Source organism: Poromitra crassiceps, assembly GCF_964638095.1.
Source record: "Poromitra crassiceps genome assembly, chromosome: 6".
Lineage (NCBI taxonomy): Eukaryota > Metazoa > Chordata > Actinopteri > Beryciformes > Melamphaidae > Poromitra > Poromitra crassiceps.
In genome coordinates, this window is record NC_139627.1 from 60322743 (window position 1) to 60328798 (window position 6056).

A 6056-nucleotide genomic window follows, 5' to 3' on the forward strand; every position below is an offset into this window, starting at 1 on the left:
CGGAGGGGAGTCCCCAGATGGGGGTCCGCTGCTGTGGCCTGGGTGGGCCCGTCCCCCGCGTGGCCTGCTCTCATGCTCTCAGTCACTATGCTGGTGGCTGGGGGCTGGGGGGGCGGGTCGCGTGGGGGCTGGGTCCGCCCGGGCCGCAGCAATTGGCCCCTAGCACAACGACCTCACAAGGTTCCTCCTCAGCCAAGTCACTGGGGCAATCCATGTGGCGATCCATATGGTGGAAAGGTTTTCTTGCGTTCACTGGGGGTGAGGGGGTGCCGCTGTGTCCCGGCCTGGCCTTCCCTCCCACGCCTTATGTGGGCGGGGGCCGGGTCGGGGGGCATCGGTGCTCTTCATCACTGGTCGAGGGCTGCCGGTTGGTTTAGAACAGCTTAGGTAGGCGATAGATTAGCTACAGCCTAAGGCTGACCTGTTAGTGTTCAGGCTAAAATCAGACTAGAGCAGGGTAGGATAGGCCAGATTAGGCTGTAGATTAGTTAGATACTATGTCCCAGTTAGCTCTGGTTAATGCTTAGAGTAGTCAGTTGTCTGATCTTCTCCCCCCCCCCTCTCTTTCCCCCTTCCCCCGCTTCTTCCCTTCTTCCCCCCTTCTTGTTCTCTTCTCTTTCCATGCTCTTTCCTCCCCCACATCCCACCGCCCCCCCCTCCCTTCTCCTGCTCTCTCCTCATTCTCCCCCCCTCTGCTCCTTCTCCTCTTCTCCCCTATTTTCCTGAATCCCTGCCACTTCCTGCTCTCCCTTCTCTCACATTCCCCCTGCTCTCCTTCCCCTGCACCCTCCCACCTCTCCTTCTCTGCCTCTCTGTCCTCCCCCCTCTCTCACATTCCCCCTGCTCTCCTTCCCCTGCACCCTCCCACCTCTCCTTCTCTGTTCTCTCCTCCTCCACATTTCCCATTTTCCCCCCACCCTCGCCCTAATCCGGGCCCGTATCCTACTCCCTCCCTCCACCCTAGACCCTACCTCTACTCTCTGTCCTCCCCCCTCTCTCACATTCCCCCTGCTCTCCTTCCCCTGCACCCTCCCACCTCTCCTTCTCTGTTCTCTCCTCCTCCACATTTCCCATTTTCTCCCCACCCTCGCCCTAATCCGGGCCCGTATCCTACTCCCTCCCTCCACCCTAGACCCTACCTCTACTCTACCTCCCCTGTACCCTTCCACCTCTCCTTCTCTGTTCTCTCCTCCTCTCTGTCCTCTCCCCTCTCTCACATTCCCACTGCTCTCCTTCCCCTGCGCCCTCCCACCTCTCCTTCTCTGTTCTCTCCTCCTCTCTGCCCTCTCCTCCCTCTCACATTCCCCCTGCTCTCCCTCCCCTGCACCCTCTCCTTCTCTGTTCTCTCCTCCACATTTCCCATTTCTCCCCACCCTCGCCCTAATCCGGGCCCGTATCCTACTCCCTCCCCTCCCCCAACCCTAGACCCTACCCCTACCCTGGCTCTCCCTCCCCTGCACCCTCATCTCTCCTCCTCTGTTCTCTCCTCCTCCACATTTCCTATTTTCTCCCCACCTCCCCCCTCTCCTCCCTCCTCCCTCTCCCTCCCTCCTCCACTCTCCTGCTTTCTTCAAATGTTCAAATGTTATCTTTATTCTGTATATTCTTGTTACTGTGTGTTAGCTAGAATCAGCTAGACATACTTTCTGTGAAGCCCTCTGAGACATGCTTGTGAATTAGGGCTATATAAATAAATTTGACTTGACTTGACTTGACTTGGAAACCTAGCAAATATTACCTAGCGTACAGTTGCAGGGCTGCCAAGTTTCAGCCACAGTTAGGAGTGAGATTTGCCGGCAAAAAATGTTTTGCCCTTTTTTAGGGTAGATTTAGAGGGTCATCTCAATTTAAATTAACATTAGGATTACTGTTGTGATGTAATTATTCAGTCTTCACCCCCATGCCAGCTGCTCTCCCTGCACTGTCAGCCTCCTCGTGCTCTCTCTCTGTCTTTACTCTCTTCTACTCCCTCATCTCCTGTCTCCCCTGCAGTCTCATTCTCTGTCTCTTCCACTATTTCATCCTCTGTGTCTTGTGGAGTCTCATTTTCTGTCAGATCCTCCACTGTTTCCTCTGACCTGGCAAGTTTGGCAGGGGGTGGTTGACCCTTCACTGCCCAGTATGACAGCAGATCTCTCTGCTGCTTCTTCTTCCCTGACATCTTTCAAACAGACAAAAAATGTGCCACGCTGTTCACTTACCCCGCTAGCCGGGCGCTTCTCGCGCATACTGAGCACATTAGCGCCCGGCGAACGTCACGCATTTCCCATCAAACACTGTGCCATTTTCACGGGTATAAATGCCAGCTCCTACATGAGTCTTCACGTGAAGTGAAGACGCTATCCGATACGCAATATCCTCTATGGGAGGGTTGAAAGCAGAGGAGGGCCGACGAGCCCTCTAGAGGTGTAGTGGTTTTGTCGTCGAAACGCCGGTGAAGGGGGGTTATCACCTGATGACTCCAATGACTCTTTTAACCCTCGCCCCTCTGTGTCAAATTCCATCATTAGCCACTTCAGTGTTGCAGATACCATCAAAAGACTCTCTAGTAAGTGCTTGCACAAGGGATATTTACATCTTATTATCCTGTGTTTTTTGAATCTGATGTTCTGGATTTGTCCAGTGACTGCTGAGAAAGGTCAGCTGACGACAGGGGAAAGTCCTTGTGGCGGCATGGAGAGACAGCTGACAGGAGGGAACAGACCCCACCGGGACAGGCATGGGTTAGCTTCCCATGGCTGTAGTTTCCCAGGCTTTTCAGCACGTTGGAAACACCCGCTTTAGCTACGAAAAGTAAATATAAGAGAATACCCCCGGAGTCTGCGAGAGTGGGGGCGGAAGAGGACTCATCGGCTGATATCGCGGTAATAGACTTTGGACCGGAAACGACTATGAGCAACACGAGCACAGTGCAAGAGAGCACCACAGGAATCGCAGCGGCGGGCCACAAGCTTCGGTGTTTGAGGGAGAATGGTGTCATGGAGGAGTCTGACTCGGGCACGGAGGCTGTTGCCCACAGGCTTCCGTGTTGGAGGGAGGAGGGACAGAGGCCTCGCGTTGACTATACCCTTCTGACTGTCATACATCTGCGAAGGCAAGGTCAAATCAGTCGAGTGAAGCACAGCAACGGGATGTAAACCAAAGTTTGCAGTGCATCAATACCACTGTCATGGAGGAGTTGGAGTTGGCACGGAAGCTGTTGCCCGGTGCTGCTGATAAACTGTGGGAGACGACACAGAGGGGAGGGTTGAAAGCAGAGGAGGGCACACCTGGGACGCCAGGTGTTGCCGACGAGCCCTCTAGAGGTGTAGTGGTTTTGTCGTCGAAACGCCGGTGAAGGGGGGTTATCACCTGATGACTCCAATGACTCTTTTAACCCTCGCCCCTCTGTGTCAAATTCCATCATTAGCCACTTCAGTGTTGCAGATACCATCAAAAGACTCTCTAGTAAGTGCTTGCACAAGGGATATTTACATCTTATTATCCTGTGTTTTTTGAATCAAATATTATACAGCTCTGGTTAGATGTAGGCAGGGGGGACTGATGATTGGTTAAAGTTAGGGTAAGAATATCGGTCAGCCAATCAGAGGCAGAATAGGGCGGGCTCACCCTGTGACAGACTCGAACTACGCAAGCAGCGAGTTATGGAAATATAAGAAGTGAGAGGGAAACATTAATGAGCGTGTGAAATAGCAAGTGTGGCGTGTGCGCGTGTGAAGAGGTTAAATTGCGTGACTCTCACTCTCAATGGGTGAGACTTGGCAGCTCTGCAGTTGGTAAAGCTAGTGTAACACACACACTCTAAACAGAGGGAAAGCTAGGGAAGAAAGGCGAAACTCGCAGAGCTAGAACTAGCAGCCTAACGGGGCGGCTGTAGCTCAGGAGGTAGAGCGGGTCGTCCACTAATCGCTTTGGATAAAAGAGGTCGGTGGTTCGATTCCCGGCTCCTCCAGTCTGCATGTCGAAGTGTGCTTGGGCAAGACACTGAACCCCAAATTGCTCCCGTTGGTGTGCCAGCACCATGCGTGGTAACCTGCCACCATCGGTGTGTGAATGGGTGAATGTACCTACTGACTGTAAAGCGCTTTGGATAAAAGCGCTATATAAATGCAGGCCATTTACCATTTACCATAACAACAGTTAGCTAGCGAACCATAGCAAGCTAGCGTAACTCACACACACCTTGTCCAAGGGGGGAAGGCTAAGAGGTGAACCTCGTCAAGCTAGCAACCGAGCATAAACCCTAGTTAGCTAACGAACAAACTCACCCTCACTCCAGGGGAGGCTAGACTAACAGGTGAAGCCTCGTCAAATCTAGCAGCTAACAGTTAGCAGTGATACTTCCCAGCCGGGAAGGCCGAACACACGCTAGCTAAAGCTAAGCCACAGATGTATATGTTGTACAGTATGATATATTATGTTTATGTTTACTATGGGGGACCAACAACTTATTTTACATGTATTTACCTTATTGGTATTATAGTGCTGTTCTGTATGTTAATTACATTGCTTCACAATGTTGAAATGTTAGCACCATGGGTGAGTCGGGTGTGCAGTTCAGTGACCCCCTCTGAGTTGCTGTGTGTGGGTGAGTGTGTTCTAGTACAATAAATGGTATTTCCTGTAGTCTTGTGTTGTATGGGGCGCAGGATATGCTACTAAAACGGAGATCATCTCTCTCTCTGCCTGTTATTGCCACTGCTAACACTTAGCTTGTTACAATATTTTCCTAACTTTTGATTGGGTAGGCAAGACTCATGTCTGCGTGGGCTTAGCCCACCCCTGCCCATAGCTAGATACGGCCTTGGTCCAACTACGCCCACATTGAGCTTCTGCACACTGCAGTGATGTGTTTCTCCCTTGGATAGAAGCAGTGTCATCTGTCACCTGTGATGTGACACAATTAGGGGGAGGAGTCAGAGGGGAGGGAGGGGCCAGGGGGAGGACTCAAAGAGGAGGGAGGGGTCATCCTTTGTAGGGGAGTCACAGTAGCAGAGGGAGAGAGAGTGGTAGAGCGAGCTAGAGGCTGAAGCAGAGAGAGAGGGAGTGGTAGAGTGAGGTAGAGCAGAGTCAGTTGAGAGTGAACAGAGTTTGCTGTTAGGTTAGGGTTAGAAGAGGACGAGGGGGAGAGGGGCGGGGTTAGAAGAGGAGAAGAGGACGAGGGGGAGAGGGGCGGGGTTAGAAGAGGAGAAGAGGACCAGGGGGAGAGGGGCAGGGTTAGAAGAGGAGAAGAGGACCAGGGGGAGAGGGGCGGGGTTAGAAGAGGAGAAGAGGACCAGGGGGAGAGGGGCGGGGTTAGAAGAGGAGAAGAGGACGAGGGGGAAAGGGGCGGGGTTAGAAGAGAAGAGAACGAGGGGGAGAGGGGCGGGGTTAGAAGAGGAGAAGAGGATGAGGGGGAGAGGGGCGGGGTTAGAAGAGGAGAAGAGGATGAGGGGGAGAGGGGCGGGGTTAGAAGAGGAGAAGAGGACGAGGGGGAGAGGGGCGGGGTTAGAAGAGAAGAGGACGAGGGGGAGAGGGGCGGGGTTAGAAGAGGAGAAGAGGACCAGGGGGAGAGGGGCGGGGTTAGAAGAGGAAAAGAGGACCAGGGGGAGAGGGGCGGGGTTAGAAGAGGAGAAAAGGATGAGGGGGAGAGGGGCGGGGTTAGAAGAGGAAAAGAGGACCAGGGGGAGAGGGGCGGGGTTAGAAGAGGAGAAGAGGACCAGGGGGAGAGGGGCGGGGTTAGAAGAGGAGAAGAGGACCAGGGGGAGAGGGGCGGGGTTAGAAGAGGAGAAGAGGACGAGGGGGAGAGGGGCGGGGTTAGAAGAGGAGAAGAGGACGAGGGGGAGAGGGGCGGGGTTAGAAGAGGAGAAGAGGACGAGGGGGAGAGGGGCGGGGTTAGAAGAGAAGAGGACGAGGGGGAGAGGGGCGGGGTTAGAAGAGGAGAAGAGGACCAGGGGGAGAGGGGCGGGGTTAGAAGAGGAAAAGAGGACCAGGGGGAGAGGGGCGGGGTTATAAGAGGAGAAGAGGACCAGGGGGAGAGGGGCGGGGTTAGAAGAGGAGAAGAGGACGAGGGGGAG